General features: G+C 43.0%; 1 protein-coding gene across 2 annotated transcripts in view; it reads right to left on the bottom strand.

Moving 5' to 3' along the window:
* LOC145414231 (U6 snRNA-associated Sm-like protein LSm3) overlaps positions 1-12,730 on the bottom strand; it is a 28,078-nt gene extending 15,348 nt beyond the window's left edge. The window contains exon 1 of one of the 2 annotated variants that reach the window (XM_080283810.1): positions 12,668-12,730. The gene's annotated coding sequence lies outside the window, so the exon portion shown is untranslated. The remainder of the gene's footprint in view (positions 1-12,667) is intronic. The other variant, XM_080283809.1, reaches the window with a different exon arrangement.
* Positions 12,731-23,695: the final 10,965 nt, after the last annotated feature.

Raw genomic sequence — 23,695 nt, 5'->3', positions numbered from 1 at the left:
ATGGAATAGTTGGTGAGTGGGGTGTGCCTGCTGAGAAAGATGAGAATGGCAGTGCGTTAGTGGACATTTGTGCCGGGAGGGGGTTGGTGATAGCCAATACCCTCTTCAGGCATAAAATGATCCACAGGTATACATGACAAGTGATGAGAAGGGTGGGTGGTGAACTGCATGAAAGGAAGGCAATGATTGATTATGTGTGTGTGGATGAAAGGATGCGAAGATGTGTAATGGATGCAAGAGCTTACTGAGGTTGGGGGAGTGGACTTTCTGACCACTACTTGGTGGTGGCCAGAATTAGGATTCAAGTAAGATGGAGGAATAGAAGAAGGGAAAGACGAGAGGAAGGAGTAGTTGCAAGGAGAGTGGAAAGGTTACAAGAGGATGAGAAAAAGGCAGAGTATAAGAGAGAAGTGGAGGAACGATTGGGCAAATATGAATTGGAGCAGATGGGAGACGTGGAAGGTGTGTGTAGAATATTTACAGAAGAAATATGTGCAGCATGTGAGGTGGTGTGTGGAAGGAAGAGAAGACGGAGGGGGGTGCAAGGAACAGCGTGGTGGACTGAAGAGGTGAGACAGGCTGTGGCACAAAAGAAGAAAGCATACAATGAATGGATGAGAAATAGGGGCGTGGAAGAAGTTGACAGGCGGAAGAGAGTTATATGTAGAAAGAGAGGTGAAAAAATTAGTAAGAGAGAGTAAGAAGAGAGTGGATGAGGAATTTGGAAGGAATTTGAGTGTAAAGTGGAGGGACTGTAAGAAAATGTTCTGGAAAGAGGTGAAAAGAGTAAGACAGGGTGGAAGTGAAGTTAGCAGGGGAGTGAAAGATAAAAATGGTAGATTACTAGTGGAGAAGGGAGAAAAAGTGAGCAGATGGAGAGAACACTTTAAGGAATTGTTGAACGTGGAGGATGGAAGTAATGCGAGTATAAGTGGCTGGGGAATGGCTGGAAGAAGGAGGGAGGTGAGAAGACAGGAAGAAATCAGTAGGATAGAAGTTGTGGAAGCAATGAAGAAAGGTAAATTGGGGAAAGCCCCAGGAATTGATGGAGTGTGTAGTGAAATGCTGAAGCATGGGGGAGGGATAGTAGTAGAATGGATGTGGAAGATGTGCAGATTGGCCTGGGAGGAAGGTAGAGTCCCGGAGGATTGGAAGTCAGGTATAATTATTCCCTTGTACAAAGGAAAAGGGGACAAAGAAGTGTGTGGTAATCATAGGGGCATTTGTCTTCTTAGTATAATAGGAAAAGTGTATGGTAGGATACTTATTGACAGAGTTAGAGAAAGAACAGAGAAATTAGTTGGAGAAGAACAGGGAGGCTTTAGGAAGGGAAGAGGTTGTGTAGATCAGATATTCATTCGTAGATCTTTAGTGGAAAAGTTTCTAGAGAAGGGAAAGAAGTTGTATGTGGCTTTCATGGATTTGGAGAAAGCATATGACAGGGTGGATAGACAAGGATTGTGGAAAGTGTTAAGAATATATGGAGTAGATGGGAAGTTGTTGAATGCTGTGAAGAGTATGTACAATGGTGCGAAGGCTGCAGTGCGTGTGGATGGTGAACTAAGTGAATTTTTCTCTTTGAAAGTTGGGTTGAAACAGGGATGTGTCATGTCTCCATGGTTGTTCAATCTGTACATGGATGGGGTAGTAAAAGAGGTACAAGGTAGGGTAGTGGATGTTGGAGTGGCCCTGGTGAGAGAGGATAGTGTTTGGAAACTCCCTGTACTGTTGTTTGCAGATGATACTGTGTTTTTGAGTGAAGACGAAGGGAAGCTGCAAGGCTTGGTGGATGAGTTTGGGAGAGTGTGTAAGAAACGGAATCTAAAGATGAATGTAGGGAAGAGTAAAGTGATGGTCTTTGAGAGAGGTGAAGTCAGTGAATGTACAGCGAAGTTGGATGGTGAGGAATTGGATAATGTGAGTACGTTTAAGTACTTGGGTAGTGTGATGAGTAAGGATGGAGGTTTGGAGGGTGAAGTGCTTGAAAGGGTACAGCAGGGAAGAAAGGTTGTTGGTTCTTTGATAGCAGTGATAAGAAACAGGGAAGTGAGCATGGAAGTGAAAAAGTTACTACATGACAATATTGTGATACCAACTCTAACGTACGGAAGTGAAGCTTGGACGTTGTTGGAAGGACATAAGTCAAGAGTGAGAGCAGTGGAAATGAGTTATTTAAGAGGAGCCTGTGGAGTCACATGGAGAGACAGGCTGACGAGTGAGGATATAAAGGAGCGTTGTGGTGTGGATGTGGATGTGATAGGAAGCTTTATGAGGAACACACTGAGGTGGTTTGGCCATGTGGAGAGGATGGAGGGTGAAAGACTGACGAAGAGAGTGTATGTGAGTGAGGTGGAGGGGGGAAGAGGGAGGGGGAGGCCGAGGATGAGATGGAGGGATGGGGTGGAGAAGTATATGAGAGAGGGGGGTGTAAGTTGGGAGCAGGGCAGTGAAATGGCAGGGGACAGGGCGACTTGGAGGTGATTTGTTTGTGGCCACCCCAAACAGGATTGAGGCATCTGGCAATAGATAGATAGATAGATAGAATGGTTCCCCCGGGCTAGATCTTATTAAATCATATAGCCCTGCTAGGTTACAGGAGGGTGCTACCCCTCCTGGCATGGCAGCTACCGGGCAAAGCTCAAACTCATGACCCCCTGGTCCCGAGCCCAACGCTCTACCACTGAGCCACCCTGCCCCACTCAAATTATTAAATAGCTAATGATATAGTGTGATCATCATAAAAATAATAATAATTTCAGGAGATGGTCTGTGATGTCACTCTATGACATACTGAAACTGGTATAACACATAGGCAAACACTGTATATATTAAATTTACAAAGGATTTACAGATAAAAGGATACTGCAAGATGAAAAATGGCAGTGGGAGATACAGTACAACCTTCCCATATCTCTTGTTTAATTCAATCAGTATTTATTGCATGAATTCACATGGGCATAATTAACATATTCATATACTACTCCTTCCTTACCTTTTTCATTATTGAGAGAGGGAGAGCACCTTCTAACTTACACTTTAATAGATGGAGGTACTGTACTAAACCTGCCAACAATAACAGTTTCAATATTCACTCAGCCATTCACTGAAAGCGACTGAGAATGAAAGCTTGCACAGTATACAGTGCAAGTGCTGCAGACGTATATGAACAACAGATATGGTAGTGGAGGAGTGAGGTTTGATATATTGGTAACAAACAGATCTGGACACTTTGTAGAACATACAAAAGGAGTGTTTGGTTTGGAATTTCTGCTGTATGGTATTGCAAGGGTGCTGCCTTGAAAGAAAAGGTGCTGAGTAGTAATGGATTGCCTGTTGGGATGCAAAGGTTGAAAAAGCAACAGAAAAAAAAAAGGAAAAAAGGAAGATGTTGTTGGGTTGTATGCAAGAAAGGAGTCCTGATGAAGAAAGAGGGAATTAACTGGCAGAGTTAAAACAGGCAGAGATGCTTATAAAGACAAGAAAAATATATATATTGAAAAAATGATGAATTTGGAAAACAAGTTAAAATACAGCTGAGTCTCAACAATCACATGATTTTGACACTAGGGTTGCCAAGTGTACTGAAAATCAGTGACTGTGGTATGCTTATTTTAAAGGAGAAAATTCTTACTGTACAGAGTATCCTCTAGTGTACAGACGGATACTACGGTTTTGGTGGCATACCATGCCATTAAATCCTCTTCTCCTTACCAAAGCTTATGGATGTCCTACCACACTGACCATGCTACTTAAATTTTTTTCTTTCTTCTCCAAACTTTCATACAAAATAGGCCTGTGGGAAAGATGAAGCCTACTGATTTTCAAGGCTCAATGTTCTCCTTCCTCCAATTAATCACACCTTGTAGATGCTGATCTCAGTAATGGAGCTTGGCCATCAGATTTGGTAGCTACAGTATTTACACAAACAGGCCTATAGTAAAGGTCTCACCTACTGGTACCAATATCCAAGCTTCTAGGACCTCTCTCCTCCATTGCCCTCTCCCCCAAGACAGATTTTCCTCCCCTACACCCCCCCCCCCAAGACATCACAATTTCCCTTCTCCCCACCTCCCAAGACACATCACAATTTATGGGTGCCATGTCTCGGTAACTGGGTCACTTTTGTTTTACAACTTTGCTGACCCACACATGGGTAGGTGGTGGCAACCATCATCCATTCAATGGGTGTAGTGCTGCCTACTTCTTCCTTCCTCTCTCTAATTCTCTGTACCTGCCCTTTGCTCATGGTACTTCTCCCCTTCCTTCCTCTCACTTTTCACTATTCCTTCCACTTCAGGTGACTCTGCACTGAGTGACAAGCCTAATGGTTTCCCGTAACACTAGAAACCATTTACAGTGCCGGGAGGCAACCATATAACCAAATTACAGGGTGATGCAGAGCCTACTATGGTGCCCCTGTTCACTGCATAGATGCAAATGCAACATCCATTCAGGAAGCAAGCCTCCACACTTTTCCCTGCACCTCATTGTAATGAGGCACTGTCAGCTGCAAGGAAACATTGGTTCACTGCATGGGACAGCCCTGCAGGGGTGGTTACTTACCTGCAGTTGATGGATCTGCATGGCCAGAGAGAGTGGGGCTCGTCAACAACAACAACAACTCACCTGCACAATAGAACTAAGGCAAATGGAAATCCAATCAATTTTCAAAGGGGTTCATGTAATATACCGTACATCCTCCCCATGCATCACAGTGAATGGATGATGTAACTCAGCAATCAGCCCACCTATTTTATCATCTTATACTGGTACTGTACACAGAACAGTTCTATGATAATGGTGAGGTCTACTGGTACCAATTTTCAAGGTTCTAGGCCCCTATTCAAACATCACTGCCTGTGGAAACCACATCCAAGTAACCTTTTGTTGTCCAAGCTAACAACAGTGTCTTACAATTTTTTAAACTCTACATCCCACCTTCTCCCCAAACATCAAAGTTTGTGGATAATATATGGTAGTCATAGCCAATTTTCAGGTCACTAGGTCCCCCCCATCCCTTCCATACCTCCAAAGCATGGCAGCTGTTTGGGAACATAATTCTGCTGTACAGAAGTTTCCAAAATTTATTTATTTATTTTTACTGTAAAAACCTTGGCAAATTCAAAGAGCTTAAATTCAGATTGGATTAATTAAGGAGAAAATTAATTTAGGTATGCAGGTCTTTGATGTTTGACCAGTTTTTGCCTTATTTCTCGGAATTTTGTGACAAATTATTAGCTACCTGTATTAACCCCTTAACCGCGGGGCGTCACTTTCGTGACGCTCGGCTACAATGGATCATACAGCGGGGCGTCACTTTTGTGATTCTGTGTTATTTTGAATTATCCCGGGCTCTCAAGTGGTGGCTTGTATCATCTATCAGTACTGCCAATGTCCAACACTAGTCAGCACTCCAAATCTCATCTGTACTCCCATCCATTGTTGACATTTTAGCTATTTTACCCCCTTCGTGACTCCCCTCCCTACCTGCCCTCCATTACCCTCTCCTCTCACCTCCCACGCTGCGCTGCGCTACGGAATTTCCCACTTCTCTTTCCACAGATTTCATCCATTGAAATAAGCCCTATGCCCTATATTTTTACCCAATAATATATACCAAAAGAAAACAGGTAAGTGATAGTGTTATACTCCGGAAATTGGCTAATTATCACCTGACAAAACCTCACGTGCATTCATTCGCTACATTACCACGGTAATTTCCCCTTTGATTTATGCCTTGTAATCAAAATATATATCAGAAAGGAAGGGAGATTCCTAATTGACATTTACATTCACCTGGAACAACCTATTTCTTTATTTATTGCCGAGATTTTCTACCTATAAAAAATTAGCCTGTAAGTTAGCAGCAGTCAGCCTAAAGTGTCATTGTCAACCCTTCCCTTCTCAGATAATTCACCCCCTTCGTGACTCCCCTCCCTACCTGCCCTCCATTACCCTCTCCTCTCACCTCCCACGCCGCGCTGCGCTACGGAAATTTCCCCCTTCTTTTTCCACAGATTTCATCCATTGAAATAAGCCCTATGCCCTATATTTTTACCCAATAATATATACCAAAAAAAAAACAGGTAAGTGATAGTGTTATACTCCAGAAATTGGCTAATTATCACCTGACAAAACCTCACGTGCATTCATTCGCTACATTACCACGGTAATTTCCCCTTTGATTTATGCCTTGTAATCGATGTCTGTAATAAAAATATATATCAGAAAGGAAGGGAGATTCCTAATTGACATTTACATTCACCTGGAACAACCTATTTCTTTATTTATTGCCGAGATTTTCTACCTATAAAAAATTAGCCTGTAAGTTAGCAGCAGTAAGCCTAAAGTGTCATTGTCAACCCTTCCCTTCTCAGATAATTTACCCCCTTCGTGACTCCCCTCCCTACCTGCCCTCCATTACCCTCTCCTCTCACCTCCCACGCCGCGCTGCGCTACGGAAATTTCCCCCTTCTTTTTCCACAGATTTCATCCATTGAAATAAGCCCTATGCCCTATATTTTTACCCAATAATATATACCAAAAAAAAAAAAACAGGTAAGTGATAGTGTTATACTCCAGAAATTGGCTAATTATCACCTGACAAAACCTCACGTGCATTCATTCGCTACATTACCACGGTAATTTCCCCTTTGATTTATGCCTTGTAATCGATGTCTGTAATAAAAATATATATCAGAAAGGAAGGGAGATTCCTAATTGACATTTACATTCACCTGGAACTACCTATTTCTTTATTTATTGCCGAGATTTTCTACCTATAAAAAATTAGCCTGTAAGTTAGCAGCAGTCAGCCTAAAGTGTCACTGTCAACCCTTCCCTTCTCAGATAAGCCGCGGCATTTAGTTCCTTGTCCTCCACTGCAGAGACAACATGTCGCACTCGCGCCCCGCCATTCCTGCCGCTTCTGCGCCCATTGCAAAGGGCCCCGTGACCTCTACGCCAAAGAAAAGTGTTGAGGCAAGCAGGAAAGGCCTCAGTGACTCTGCAGTGGCACGAGAACTTGCTGAATTGTCCATGATAATAATGGACAGTGATTTTGACGATTCCGGTGAATCGTGTGATGAGCCGGGTGAAGTTATCGCGCCAGAAACAGCGACAACAAGTGCTCCTACCAGTGAATTAGTGTCTAGCTCCAAGGGAAAGGAGCCTTTAGTGCAGGAAGGACAAGAATTTGGGAAGTGAGTGAAAAGGCGGCGTGTTAGCCCCAGAACAATGCCCCCACGTGACCCAGCCCACCATGAGTCACGAGTGCATTCACCTCCCCGTTCCCCAAGCCCCGCTTTACTCATCTCGTCATCATTGTCAGCTGAGTTATCTCCGGAGTCTTCGTCGTCGGAGTCACCACCAGCATCAACAGTGAAGGCTGGCTGTAGAGGTAGAGGTAGATCTAAGAGAGTGAAAAGTAGTGTAGCTAGTAGGGTAAGGGCTGCTAGTGCTGTACGGCAACCTAGGGTCAGTGAGAGTGACCTTGGCAGAGATAAGCCTCCCTCTCAGCCAACCTCCACCACCACCACCACCACCAGCCCTCCACCGCCACGCCAGGGAATCCTGGACGCCTTCGCGTGGACGGAAGGGTCAGATTTTGTCCCCGAAAACCTGGTTTTCGATGAGAGCTCGTCAGGAGTTCAGCCTGCCTTCACTATGGACGAAAATGCTGAGTGTGTCGACTACCTTTTGGCCTTCCTAGATGACGAAGTCATGCAGCACATATGTGATGAGACCAACAGGTTCGAATCACAACGTGCTGCTAGTGGTACAGGTGCAGCCAAGATGCAACAGTGGACCATGCTGGGAGTGCAGGAGCTGTATGTGTTCTTTGCCCTCATGCTTCTTATGCCACACTCCAAGAAGCATGAGTTGGAAGAATACTGGTCCATGGACCCCTTACTACCCTCACCGACCTTCAACAAGTACATGGCCAGAGATCGCTTCCGGAACATCATGGGAAACCTGCACTTTGCCGATAATGATGTACCTTCCCAAACCGACCCACTCTGGAAGATCCGGGAGATTCTGAACAGAATGAAGGATAAGTTCATGTCATTCTTCCACCCATTTCAGAAGGTTGTCATTGATGAATCCTTGGTTTTGTTCAGAGGACGTCTTCGGTTTGTTCAGTACATTCCAAGCAAACGCCATCGCTTTGGAATTAAGTTCTTTGTACTGTGCGACTGTAAGACGGGGTACATCCTTGACTTCATCATATATTCAGCCAGCACTGTCGATCTCGATAAAACTCACCCCCTTGGCTTCTCAGGCTGTGTAGTGAAAGTGCTCCTAGAAAAGTATTTTGGTGGGAATCATGTACTGTACTGTATACAGACAACTACTATACAGCACCGAAACTTGCCAAATACCTTTCTGAGCACGGCATTGGCTCCTGCGGCACTGTGAAAAGTAATCGTGCCAACTTCCCCAAATTCCCAGAGGCGGGAAACTCGCAGCGAGGAGACGTGCACCTATGCAAGTCTGAGAAGATGCTGGCAATACGGTGGCATGACAAGAGAGTCGTGCACATGCTCACCACCGTATATAAGGGGGAGATGAGAGACAGTGGGAAGGTCGACCGTAGGACAGGCGAACCTGTGATGAAACCTGATGCTGTGTTGGACTATAATATCAACATGCGGCTGGTGGACAAGTCCGACATGATGATTGGTGAGATCGACTGCCTCAGGAAGAATACTAGGTGGTACAGGAAAGTTTTTCTGCATCTCATAGATATGACGATGCTGAACGCCTTCATCCTGTACAAGATGAAGGTAAAGCCACCCAAGTCTTTCTCCCTGAGGTTGTTCGCCAGGACTTGTGTCCAGCAGCTGCTGGAAAAATATGGTAGGGTGCAAGCAGCAACTCCAAGGCGCCATCCAGTTACACTTCCCGACCGACTTGAGCAGAGGGCGTATATGGATCGGCACAGACTTGAGCTAATGCCTGCCACAGGGAAAAGGAAGGCTGCGATTCGCAGGTGTCAGGTATGTGCGCATACCACACGCCGCACACCTGAGCATAAATGCACCTCTTGGCAGTGCGCTGAATGCCAGGTTCCCCTCTGTGTAACCTGCTTCTTCGATTATCACAGCCAGAAGCAGTTCTAACAGTGCAAGTGTGGAAGCAGAATTATTTGGAAATAATGTGTAAATAATGTGTAAAGAGCAGGTGAAAGCAATGGATGTTCAGTTCATATCACTGAACAGTGTATTATAGTTTTATCTTACTGAAAGTGACAGTGAATAACATATTGTAAGTAAAATAGAAGGGTAAATATTGAAAATAGAATAGAAAATGTAAATAGTAATGTAAGTAATTAGTAATATAAGAATATGAGTACAAATAATTTATGTTATAACAGTGAGTGAATCCGTGGCTCTCTACGTATTTTACTGACTGAAAAATTGAATGACTTCAGTGACAATAAAATAATACGACTGAAGGAAACTTATGGAGAAAGACTCCAGATATATATAAGTGTGATATAGTAATAGAAATAAAAAGTGTGAGGGGTTTTATGAATAATAAATGACAGAGTGCCTAGAGCAAACTAGCACAAGTGCGGCGATCAGACGCGCTCGTAATTTCCATTGCTTTCACGGTGTTTTTTTTTTTTTAGTATGGATCCCAAACTACTTGAAAATGGTAGAATAGTGTTTATAGTGTTTGTATCTGGCTGTGGTAATCATATAACGGGTTGTCGGGAAGTGTAAAGTGGAGACTTAGTTACCCTACTTCAGAGGTCTCCACAAGTCCTACGGAAACTGACGAAGGCTCAACAATCATTCCAGGAGAAAGCTGAAGGTATGTGCAATAAGCATATATAATTTTATTATTCTAGGACTAATAACTGATTTTTGGCAAAAATTTTTTGAGAGTCTGTCGGAGCCCAAATAACCCCGCGGGACATGCAAGTCATTGGTAAACAAGCCCGCGGTGTAGGGGATTCATTCATTCATTCATTGCCAGACGCCATGTATCCCAGACGGGGTGGCCAATGGCTTAGAGTTAATTGTTTTACAGGGAGGGGCACTAATCCTCCACCAACCCCACTTGACACGTAGGGATGCCAACAGCATCTGGTGTTCCCAGGCGGTCACCCATCCAAGTACTAACCAGACCCAACGTTGCTTACTTTAGTTTATTTTTCCATATTTCATGAATAAAATAACAAATAATGTTTAACAAAATGAACTTACTGTGTGCACTGTGCAATACTGCAAGACACTGCAATCATGTGTGTTACATCTATAGGGTGTGTTTAAGAGGAAGTTATAGTTCAAATGGAATTGTCTGTGTGGCCCTGGATATGAGTGGGATTGTATAAACCACAATGATATAGCCTATGCATAAGAGTACAGTATACAGTATCAGATGTCCAGGAAAAATAAGTACCCGAGAAGGTAACTTCCCCATGCTTCCAGGTTAACTTGGATGGTACTGTACAGTATTACTGTATGGTACTGTGTCAATACTGTATTGTATTTTATGCTTCGCTTTCATCTTTTACTCGTGGGAAAATTTTTAGGAGTGTAGGGGATAAAGCCATATATTGTAACATTAAACCACGAAAATGCAGATCAATAATATCCTAACCTAACCTTGCATTTTCTCAGGGACCATTACTGTGCTGAAATATTTTTGAAAAATCACAATGATGGTCTCAGTGCTGGGACACCATTTGCAATGAAAACAAATAAATATTGATCTTCAGGACAGGGTGCTGTCACAGATTTTCACAGAAATGAAAGTAAAGAAAAATAATTCAAATCACATAAAACATATCATCAATGCATTTCAGTATCTAAAATAAAAACTGAGTGTGATGTCCACACATGAAATTTTACGGTACTGGTACTTGATAATCTGAAATGAGCAAGATCAATGAAGGCTTCTATACACAGGTGCTGCAAGATTAATGAAAAGGAGTATGTTTTATCACAGCACAGGCTACTGTAGGTCACCTGACACTCAAATCCTGCAGAAATAACTATGACACCCGGTACCAAGGTTAGATTCTTCAATTTTCTTACAGGCATTCAAGTCATACGGGAGTTTTGGGTGTGTATCTATGGTGTTATCAATGGCAACAACTCTCCATAAGTGTCCATTAGGTATAAGTAATGACCAAGATATATTAGGGGAAAAAAAAAAAATGAAGCAATGTTTACTCCACTTTATTTTGGGTTTACGTTAGTTTTTTGCTCAGGTTAGGTTCAGATTAGACCTGGTTATATTTGAGTTGGGTTAGTAGGTTAGTGCTTGTTTACACTCAAAATTGTGTCCTACACACTACAGCAAGGCTATTCAACTGGCGGCCTTCGGGCCAAATTAGGCCTTTGAGCAGTTTTTGTTTGGTTCTTTGACCAACTCAGAAGAATGAAAATAAAAAAATAAACAAGCAGAAAACAGAAAGTTTTGCATTTTTCTTTTTATTTATGGACTTAGTAGAAAACATAAATGCAAATAATATATGAATTTCTTGTTCTTTCTGTGTATAAGTGTTTAGATAATGGGAAAAAGCAGAGGTAAAATAATGTATGGCCCTTTTGTTAATCTGAGTTTCATAATGTGGCCCTACTCCTAGAGTACCATATGGTAGTTGAATAGCCCTGCACTATAGGCTTCCCTTTATTTTCTAATCACTGACATTAATTATATCTTTGATAATATGCATTAGCAGCAACTTTAACACAGAAGAAAAAAATAGTAATTCTTAACCAAACAGGCTGGCAATTCCAACTATATCATAACAAACTCACAATCTCAAGGTAAGTAATTCAACACAGAGAGTTAACTATTGAATTGTGACTGCAAGAAGTGACTGGAAAAAAAGACAAAATATATCTATTTTTGGGAAGCTACGGAATCAGTCAGGTCGCCTAGAGCAATGCTTATTGACGGTCTCTCCAACTGGCCGCATCAGTGTATCCCGTGTCCCAGCAATGGGAAGCTTTATGATTTAACCAAACCAAGCCTAATTTGACAGCCAGCTTCAAATTTAACAACTTGCGGACATTAAATATTGCTGGCTATTGTTAAACATCAGAGGAATATGCATTCTAAATCCCCATTTATAGCTTTCTGTGGTGAAGTTCATAAAAATGCCCAGTAGCTGTGGTGAGCCAGGAATAATAACAAGTAACCTGTGACACTAATTTCAACAGAAAATAAGGAAAGGCTGCACCCATTACCATAGGTAAAGACATAAACAAACCTCACCTTAATCCTACAAAATATGATTAATTAGCCTTGGTTTCACCATGGAAGTCAAGAGCCCAAGGGTAAAAAAAAAAAAAAAAAAAAAAAAAAAAAAAAAGGAAAACTGCTGCTTTTACGGTAAGCTCTAGTGCTGTTATGCTTGGTCTGTGCACACTTGGAGTCTAGCCTAAAAAAGATTGTTGTGAATTTCAAGGGCACAACACATTATTAACATGCTCCTCCATAAATACCACATATAGACCAAACAGCTCATTACATTATATTCAGCCTATATATTTGCAAAGTTGCCCTTACGCAAAATATGACACCAGGCCAGCAAGTATGGGTCATTGCAGTGTATACCGAGTACTTTATATGCTATATCTGAGGTTTGGAAGATCAGACAATAGAATACAGAGGTTCAGCATATATAGCTGCAATGTACACTTACTGAGTTGTTGATAATGATGATCAGAAAATATACTCCGAAGATTTACCGCGTGAAGAGTTGCTGGCTTGGGAAGGGGAAGTTAGTATAAATGTTTATATTACAGTAGGAACCGATATAATATTATTTATCATTGATGAGTATGCTGATTATAAAGTTTTTCATTTATTTGGTATTTCATTCTTTATTCATGGTGCTTGGTTGACTTTGTAGTAAATGATTTTCAGCTCCTCACAGTGCACGATTTCGCTCAAAGTCTACTAATGTGAATATTCTTGATTCCCATGTAAGTTCTGATTATACAAAAAAGAAATCGGCACATTCAAAATTTCAACCGGCCATCTTATTTCTCTCATGCTCAGTTTGTTGCGGAAGGAGAGCTTGCTCTGCCGGGTGCCTCGTTTGCCCGTGGGTGCAGTGTCCCTACAAGTGAGAATACCGAGAAATTCGAGAATTGATGTCATCAACTGTTCCGAATGCACTACCATTTTGGAGGAATACCAAAGTAAAGATAAAGGTGGGTGTAGATGCCATGAGGCACTTAGGATGCTGGGCTCATTTTTAGGCTTTTGATCTTGTGGCGGGCTATTCGCTCAGTATTATGGAATGAAAAGCAACTGCATCATCTGTTACCAGAGTTACATCTTCCCTAGGTGTTACCCTAGGCTAGGTACTCATTTTGCCTACTGGTTCTGTAGCTATTTCTTGTACTGATAAAACAGATCTCTTCGCTTAGACTTGCTTCTCTGACGTCCTCATTGCTGACATTAAAATTTCTTCAGCTGATGTATTTTCTGCCATCACAGGCCTCAATACTAACAAGGCATATGGGCCTGATGGAGTCCCTCCTGTTGTTCTCAAGAACTGTGCTTCTGTGTTTACAGTTACACCCTGCCTTGGCAAACTCTTTCGCCTTTGTCTATCAACTTGTACCTTTCCTTCTGGCTGGAAGTTTGCACTCATTCAACCAGTCTCAAAGAAGGGTGACCATTCCCAACCCTCTGACTATCGTCCAATTGCTTTAACATCCTGTATCTCAAAAGTTTTCAAGTCAGTTCTTGATAGAAAAATTTTAAAGCATCTTTCCTATCACAACCTTCTTTCTGATCGTCAGTATGGTTCAGCCAGACGCTCCACTGGCGATCTTCTCACCTACCTTTCAGACTCCTGGCCATCCTCCTTTCGGGACTTTAGCGAAAGCTTTGCCATTGCATTTGACATCTCAGAGGCTTTTGATCGAGTCTGGCATAGATCTTTAATTTCCAAACTACCCTTTTACGGTTTCTATCCTATCTGTGCCTTCATCTATAGCTTCCTTTCTGGTCGCTCTGTAGCTACTGTTGAAGACGGCCATCGTTCTTCTCCAAGATCTATCAACAGTGGGGTTCCTCAGGACTCTGTCCTATCACCAACTCTCTTCCATTTATTTATCAATGACTTTCTAAGCTGTACATCTAACCCTATCCACTTATATGCTGATGACTCCACCCTTCACTTTTCCATTCGGTTCCCGCAACGCGCATCCAACAGTTACTTCAACAAACAAGGGATGAGGCTATACATGGCACACCTAATGTCTGACTTGCTCCTATCTCTGATTGGGGTAAAAATAATCTTGTTCTTAATGCATCAAAGACTCACCTATCAACCCGACAAAATCTTCCACAGTTGTACCCACTAATGTTTTATAATATTCAGCTTAATCCTGCATCATCCTTGAACATACTTGGGGTTTCATTTACTCGGGACTTATCTTGGAAAGATCATATTACATCTTGTAAAATCTGCTTCCAAGAGATTAGGTGTGCTAAGCCGACTCCGTTCCTTCTTTACTCCTGCATACACGGGTTTTATCCGCCCCTGTGTAGAGTACAACTCTCATGTGTGGGGAGGTTCCCCACATACAGCTCTTCTTAATAGGGTGGAGTCAAAGGCACTTCGCCTCATTAAGTTTCCTCCTCTTACTGACTCTCTTCAACCTCTGTCTCTTCGCCGCACTGTTGCATCTTTATCTCTTTTCTGTCGCTACTTCAATGGTCACTGCTTCTCTGAACTGTCTGCTTGGATTCCTCCATCTCTGCGACGGGCACGTAGCACCCACCTAGCAACAAACTCTCATCCCTTTTCTGTCCAACTCTCTAATGCAGGGGTTAACCGTTACTCCCAGCCCTTCATTTATGTAACAGGTCAACTCTGGAACTGTCTCCCTCTGTCTGTATTTCCTGCGTCCTATGATCTCGAGTCTTCCAAACGCAGTTTGTCCAAGCATCTCGAAATGATCGGATCTTGAATTTGGCTCTCTTGTATTTTGTTTTTCTATTGGAAGGAAGTTATTGCGGGCTCGTGGCCCTTGGTTCCTTCTTGCATATTAAAAAAAAGGGGGGGGGGGGTGCATGGACAAGTTGAGTGACGCCAGCTGCCCCTTGTCCCAGCCAAACAGATCGGCAGTTTCGCAGTCACCGATGCTAACTATAGAAGTACCAGCCCATGAAGTCTCCAACTAAAATTCATTTTTTTTTTTTTTTTTTTTTTTTGTCTCAAGTTACTAGAACATTTAAAAGAATCAGTGAGCTGCTCATGCAACAAGAAGACAAAGCAACATGCAGCACAAAATTTCTGCAGGGAAGATGGGATGAGTTGTTCAGTGACCGGAATGTGCTAACTAGAATAACTTGCTCAGGCATCGTCAGTGGTCTTTTCATCGAACCCATACATTGCCGATGATCTCAAAGGTTATAAGAACAGCCGATGTGTAGATGGATTCGAGGGGTACACTAAAAAACAGTGAGACACGTGTTGTCAAAGCAAGGGTAGGTAATGCTTAAACAGCAATTTGTGTGTGTCACAAGTGTAGAGAACAGTTTGAGACGAAATTATTAGCTAAACAGGAAACTTCCAAACTTTTTTCCCCACACTTCAGTTGTGCGATTCCAACACATTTGGACTGACTCAGCATAGCCTACTGTCGGTGTAGTAATACATCATCATCATCATCACCACCACCACTTAAGGACTGGAAGAGGTTGGGTCTAGTTAAAGAAACGAAAAAATGGTAGAAAGTAACCAAAGGTCCAGCCAGCTGAATGGGCCGCACTCTCATTCATTCCCCATTGAAACCTTCGGAGGGCTCCACTTCCGCGCTTCGTACCCCCTATCAACTGGAATCCGACGAACCTTACCTGGAAAAATAGGGCTTATACTTCACCATACATTATTCATCCACCGTCTGGATCCACTTTAGTTCCTAAGCTTTATCAATCACCACACCTCGCATTCTCATATACTCGTTTACCATTTCTGTCCACTTTTTCCTTGTCTTAACACCCCTCCTCCCACCTTCAAACTCACTCAGCTATATCCATACCAACACTACAGTCACACACATTCTCTCCACATAGCCATGTTATTTATGCACACCCTTCGACGCAGGTGTCCACAGACTTCCTTACTCCACATCCTTCACGAATCACACAATTCCTTATTCTCCGCGCTAAACATATTCTCTAACAACCCAGTTTGCGCTTCTCTTGCCTTTTTATTTTCATGGCACAGCATAGTTTCACACTCGTAAGTAAATATAGGCACTAAACCACCTTCCTGCAAGCCTCTTGCAACCACCACGCTCAGACTTCAGTTTCTTACCAAAGCCTGCAAAGTTCCCGTCGCTTGCCTTTCTTGTGACACTCCATGTTGCATTTCCTTTGCACATTTTCCTCTCCTGTGTCGTTGCACTCAGGTACTTAAACTCTCACTAGTCCACGTGTTTCTCCATTCATAGGTACATTACACTGGAAGTCACCTTGTCTCAGCAATTATCATTGCTCTTATCCGTATTTACCATTAAGGCACGACGCTCAGACACAAAACTCTGCACCAGTCTGGCAAGCCCTTTTGTCTGCTATTTACAAGCAACACTCCATCATCTGCATACATTAGACTTGAGACTCCACTCTTCCTTATTTATTGCAAACGTCATATATCTACGACTTCGGTTTTTACCCATCTTTGGAGATAACATAACTTTCGTAACCTGCATGGTCATAGTGAAATATCATGTACCATATGTGCCATTATCGTGGCACAAAGTCCTTGAGTGTTGTAGGAAAGATATAAGTGGAAGAATTATCATAAACCAAAGAATATATCAGAAGGCCTGGTGAGAGGTGAAGATTGGCTTTACGAGTGGTAGAGGGTTTGTGGATCAAATATTTGCGATGAAACAGTGGAGAAGATTTGTGAGGACTATATTTTTTGCATTTATGGATCTAGGAACACACACAGACACACACACATCAAGTAAGAACACATACTGCACACACACACACAGGTTGCGAAAAGTTTCACTGACGAAGTGGGTGGTTACTGTCCCCCTTGAGCAAGGGGACGGGTGTGTGGGTGTGTGAAGGTCACAGCCTTGCCCTTAGATCGGACTATATGAGCTCTCAGCTCCCTTCCGGGAGGGTAAAATGCTGACGATCACGACCATCAAGTGATCCTGACCGACCCGGTGAATTACACACACACACACACACACACACACACACACACACACACACACACACACAGCAAAATACAGTGGTCCATTTGTCATCCAGGGAGATACTGGGTCAAATGGGAGAATATGAAAGGAGAGACACCTCATATACAATAGTCCAGAAGCTGCTGCTGGCACCCCTGTACTACCTGCCTCACTTCCAGGTTCCAGGACCAGAATTTACTGGTCTTGATAGATAAGACCCAGATCTATTAGTAGTTTCACCAGCCCAGCGATGGCCCAAGGAGTATGTAATGGGGGGGGTAGGGATAATTTTGACCAACTTGGTCCGTGCGGCGTTACGGTTTGCCCAGCAAAATACGTATCATACATAAACCAAGTTTATGACACAGTAATTTTTATTGTTACAGAATTACAGTAATACCTGGAAAGGAATTTAATTGCTGATGACAAATGTAGACAATCTCATTCTGCATTTCTGAGATCAGGCAGTACATTTATACAGGTTTTCAGAATGAGCTTTCCTAGCAAGTTTTCCTTACCTATCGATTCTGCACGTTACATCTAACTTCCTTTTGCACATAGTTTACAGCGTTGAAATGTCGACCTACTTTATTCTGCATCAGTAAACGAATACATCTTTGTGTAATAAACCTGAATAAATCAATTTCGAAAAAGTGTTGCAGCATATTTTGACTCACTTAGAAAGCGACTTAAATTGCTAAGATTGTGAGTGTGCCTGTGTATGGGAGGGAGGGCATTTTTTCCCCATATTTATTTCCAGGCTAAACCTTCTCATGTTTTTTTTCTATAATTTTATTGCTTGTTTACAGGAAAATAGCATATTGTAATGTCAAGAATATATCACTGAGCAAGAAATTGTACGAAATGTCCACCTTTACATTATCATCTTTTTATTATTATTATTTATCATAGTGTACAAGGGAATATAGTGTAGTGTACAAGGGGATATAGTGTAGTGTTCAGAATAAATTGCTAAGAAAGATATGTTACGAAACTGCCACTTACAGTAGGATGTAACAATTCTTGCTCAGTATTTCATATGCAATTTACACCTGTCCACTCCCTAGTTACCTGTCCACTCACCAGTCACCTGTCCACTTCCCAGTAGTAGTAGTAGTTGTTGTTCCTTAGGCAGTCTGGCCGAACAGCCCAGAGTACCTAAGGAAGGTCATGGTCGAGACCGGGCTTTCCCATAGAGCTCTCAAGGAGTGTATGTTGTGTTGTTGGCGTAGGTGATTGTGTGCAATGCAGTCTTCCATAATGTGCTTAACAGTATGGAGTGCTGTGTTGCATTCTGGACATGCATCAGCGACGGAGTCATCCAGCCTCTTCTGATAACTTAAGAGCTAGGGTTGGATGATGCCCACATCTCATCCTGGCCAGGTGGACCCTGTCCTCACGGGGGAGATGGGATTCGGAGGGGTGGATATCAGGAGGCCGTGCATGCAGCTATGTGTTGTCTTTAAGTGACTGAATGGAGCGGCGAGTGATTCGGGCATGGATATGCTTCTGGAAGCAGGTCTGAGGCGTGCGAAGGAGGAGAGATGAAAGTATTTGTGTATAATATCGTGTGCTGGGTGTTGTTTTGATGTTCCTTGGTGTGTATGGGTGTGTTGCCATGTAGTGTAGTGGATGTTGTGGGTTTGTGGAGGCTGCAGCGAGAATTTGGATGCCTCTCATGTCTAGGTGATCCTTGACTTTGAGGACTGGTTTCTTGATGTAGGTGGTCTGTGGGTGTTGTAGCTGTGCAGCCTGTGATTATTTTTAGGGCCTTGTTCTGTATGGTCTGTAGAGTGTTGTAATGTGTTTTAATGAGGTTAGAAACCCAAGCAGGGCATGCATAGTCCATCACTGAACGTATATTTTGTTTGTATACTGTGGTGGTGGTTTCTTTGTTGTGTCCAAATGTTGTGTGGGCAAGTGACCTCAGGGCACTGAGTCTCGGTATTACTTTATTTTTAATGTTTGTGATGTGTTGTTTAAAAGACATTGATGTATGTTACACCAAGGATTTTGTGTGTGTGTGTGTGTGTGTTAGGGGAGTGTTGTTTATGGTGAGGTGTGGGATGTGACTGTGTTCTGCTGTCCAGTTTGTGAGAAGGGTCACTGTAGATTTGGCTGGGGCTATTTTTAGCCTGTTTGTGGTGAACCATTCATGCAGTGTGTTGAGGTAAGTTGGAGGATGTGTGCAGCTGTGTTTGCGTTTTGGTGTGTACACGTGAGTGTTACATCATCTGCATAGGAAGCTGTGTGTATCTGTGATGTGTGGGGTGTGGGTATGTCGTGCATGTATAGGTTAAAGAGTGTAGGGGACAGAACAGATCATTGGGGGACGCCATTTATGAAGTTTCTGATGTTCGAAGACTGACCGGCAAATGTTACATGTGCATATCTGCCTGCTAAGTAGTTTGCCAGCCATCTTTTTGTGTTATTGTGCATGTTTGTGTTGTGTATTTTGTTTGCAAGGTTGTGGCGGGGAGTGGCATCAAAAGCTTTGCTAATGGCTAGTGTGACTAGGAGTGTTCTGTGTGGTGGCCTAGCTGAATTCATGCCATCTAAAACTCTCTGTGTAAGGTCTGTAAGAAGGGTGTTTGTGGAGTGCAGCGGCCTAAAGCCATGTTGTGATGGGGCTGGGGGTGTGTGAGATGTAACTAGTTGTAGTACCAGTCGTTCAGTGACTTTAAAGGGGGTGCAGAGGAGTGTGAGGAAGGTAACGTGGGGGTCTTTGTTGGGTTTAGGGATAGTGATGATAATGCCATGCCTCCAGATGTTGAGTATTATGTTGTGTGAGTAGCTGTAGATTGATATGTTGGTGAGTTCTTGTATGCCTTGTGGTCTAAGATGTTTAAGGTGAATGTTGCTTATGTTGTCTGGTCCACAGGCAGATGAGTGCTGAAGGTTGCTGATGATGTGCTTCGTCTGGTTGTAAGTGAATGGTGCGTAGTCTGGGTCTGTGGGGAACTGTCTCTTACATCGGATGATACGTCGGTCGTTGTGATGGGGGTTTAGATGGCTGACATGTGAAAAGTGATTGATGAGAATGTTTGCTTGTTGTTTGTTTGAAGGTATGGTGTCTATTGTTGTGATGGCAGCATGTGATTCTGTAGTGTTGCTGTTGGAAAGTGTAATGCTGTTTAGTGTTTAGTAGAGTTTGCTGATGTTTATTTTGTGGTCAAGTGTTAGGAGATAATTTTTCCAGTTTAGTGTTTGCTGTTCTGATATTTTATTGTTTATTTGAGTGTTGAGTTCTTGTATTTGTTTACGGTGTCTTGTGTATGGGGTGTTGGGGAGTGTCGTAGTGTGTCCCGTTGTCTGAGGCTTTTAATTTCTGGTGTGAAGTTGGGGTTGTGTCTCTTTCTGTTGCCTCTAGGGATGTGTCTTTTGTCTGCGTTTTGTATAATTTTATCGAAAGTGTGCACAGCGGTGTTGATGTTTGTGATGGGTGTACTGTTTAATGTTTCGAAATGTTGTTCTGTTTCATTTGTGAAGGCCTCCCAGTTGGCTCTCTTATAATTAGTGTATGTGTGTCTGTGGCCAGCTGGGGTGATTTTGGTTTTGGTAGTGATGATGATTGGGAGGTGATAAGATCCAATGGTTTTGACCACTCTCCAGGATGTCGTGGGGACGAGGTTTGGGGAACAGAAGGTGATGTCTGGGAATGATGGGAGGAAGAGGGCTTGGTGTGGGATATGGGTATGTTGATGTAGATTATTCAGTATGAAAAGATCATCTGTTTGGGATTGTGTTACCAGCCCTCTGTCTGTGTCAGGATTGTTTACATGCCAGGCCGACGCCTTGGCGTTGAAATCACCACCCAAGATGATGTTGGGTATGTTAGTGATGTGGTGTATTTGTGGAGAGTAATTGTGTGGTACTGTGGGCGACGATTGGAGGGGAATGTATGTGTTGGCGACTGTTATGTGTGATTTGTTACCAGTGCATATTTTAATTGACTGTATTTCTGTTGTGGTGTCATGTGGGGGGAGAAGTGACTTTGTGCGTGCACTGGTATCTGAGAAGTTAATGGATTTGTGTACCAGAGTGATGAGTCCACCTCCACCACCATCGGCCTGGTCTTGTCGAATGGTGGTGAAATTGTGAAATGTAGGTGTTTTTTGTGTTCTGTTTAGTTTTGTTTCGTGTAAGATGGCATTGTGTATGTTATGTTGTTTGATGAACTGTGTGAGTTCTTGTTTTTTGGTGTTTATGCCAGTTAGCTGTCCACTCCACAGTTACCTGTCCACTCCAGTTTCCTGCCCACTCCACAGTTACCTGTCCACTCCAGTTTCCTCCCCACTCCACAGTTACCTGTCCACTCCACAGTTAACAGTCCACTCCAGAGTTACCTGTCTGCTCCAGAGTTACCTGTCCACTCCACAGTTACCTGTCCACGCCACAGTTACCTGTCCACGCCACAGTTACCTGTCCACTCCACAGTTACCTGTCCAACCCCCAACCCCTTTACCACCCAGACAAGGACGTGGCAAGGATTTAAAAATATATAAACATCTATAAAATTTCATGAAAGTCTGGGCATATTCGAAAATTTGGTTTGTCAGACAAATTTCAGGGTTGCCAGTACCCCCCCCCAGCCACCTGTCTGGGTATACCGCTACTGCCAGGCTAGGCCCTAACCCCCCCAACCCCCTACCCCCTCCAATAGTACCCCTACTCATTAACCACCCCCAACCCCCACACCCCTGCTAGGTCATAAAGTACCCCCTCTAAGAGCCCCTCTATTTCAGCTGTTCCTTTTTCCTATATTGTTTTGTCCTTCCTGTCCTCTCCTGCCCTGGCCTGCTGTGCCCTACCCTGCCGTATACTGCCCCTGCCCTGCCCCTGCCCTGCCCCTCCCTACCCACCCCACCCAATCCTATGTTGAGATTTGCTAATAAGTTAACAATCTTTGTCTTCCATAACATGAAATTTTATACGCAGGAAGAACCAGATATGCGTAAGAATTTTATTCTTTTAATTCTTGTTACCTCCGCCAAGGAGGTTATGTTTTACCCTGCGTTGGTTTGTTTTCTCTCTCTTAGCAGGATGACTGAAAGAGTTATGAACGAATTTCGATGAAATTTTGCGAAAGGGCGGGCCATGGACCAAGACAGAATTTGATTAAGTTTTTGGGCGGATACAGATCCGGATCCGATCTTTTTTTTTTAGCATTGGTAGAGGTATGTGCTGAGTGCTTTCAGGTTATAAAAGAAGTTGGCTAAGTTGGAGGAAGTGAAGAGGCAAACAAAGAGGACAAATAAGCTCGTTCGTCGACTGAATGACCTGCGTCGTGCCGTGAAACCCTGGAGGAGAGGGGGGGGGGGCAGAGTAGATATAGGAAGCAAAGGACGAACACATCTGCCTAGGTAGGACGGACGGATTAGGCTATACATTCCACCAGGTTTCTCTGATAGTACTCCAAGTGGCACAGAAGGCTTTATAACACCTCTTCCATAGCCATTTGTTTTCCATATTTCACCTTTGCATTCTTTTGCATGCTATTTATTTCTTTACTAATACTGACATGGTTTGCATCAGTAACATTAGAAGATAATATTGCACAAGTAATTGTCTCTTACTTCACCCAAGGGTGCGATATGGTGCACCGTCTATTTTTATTTTTTACCTGCAGTGAAGCTGACAGGTATAAAGTGGCACACCTGGGGAATCCTACTTACCTGCAGCAAAGCTGATAGGTTTATAAGTGGTACACATGGGGGATCTTTTGTTCCCTCTCTCCCTCCTTCAAGGAAAGTTAGAATATCTGCTATTGGAGAACTCTGAGGGAACTTCTTATGAAATACAAAGAGCTCAGCTTGAAATTTTTAGTTGACTTAACTTTTCAGTTGTTGGGTCAGCTGACGCATCAACTGACTATTAAGGCTATAAGGAGGCATTTTAGCGACTTCCTTATGAAATATTAAGTTGTTCAGCTTGAAATTTCGGGTTGATCCGACATATCAATTGCTACATCAGCTGATGAGCTTTTAAAAATTGGCTGCACTAGTTTTGCTGCAGGCCTATGAAGAAAGTCATGTTTTTTTTTTCTTCCCAAGGAAACTTCGAATATCTGCCCTTGCAGAGCTCTGAGCGATTTCCTCATTAAATCCAAAGTTGCTCAGCTTGAAAGTTTTGAGTTTAACTTGTCAGCTGCTGCTTCAGCTAAAGCATAAGCTGACTGTTGGGCAGTTTTCATTTTTTTTTTCTCCTTCAAGGAAAGTTCGAATATCTGCTCTTGAAGAGCTCTGAGCGATTTTCTAATGAAATCTGAAATACCCGTCGTAGTAGCTGTAGGCCAAGAAACCATTTGCGACGCTGGGTGGTAACCATATAGCCAAACCATATGTGCTCCCTACGTGTCAGCAAGTGGATTGGCGGAGGGTTAGGGCCCTTCCCCGTAAAATAAATAACTCAAAGTCAGATGGCCACCCCTTACGAGATTATGGCGTCTCGCAATATTTAGATAGAGCAGCAGAACACCGCCAAGGCATGACGACACCCCCCTCCCAGGAGGA

Source organism: Coenobita brevimanus, chromosome 98, assembly GCF_032717465.1.
Source record: "Coenobita brevimanus isolate Jiangsu-jjx chromosome 98, ASM3271746v2, whole genome shotgun sequence".
In the NCBI taxonomy this organism is placed as follows: domain Eukaryota; kingdom Metazoa; phylum Arthropoda; class Malacostraca; order Decapoda; family Coenobitidae; genus Coenobita; species Coenobita brevimanus.
The sequence above is the reverse complement of the archived record's forward strand: the minus strand, read 5'-3'. Positions and strand labels throughout refer to the sequence as shown.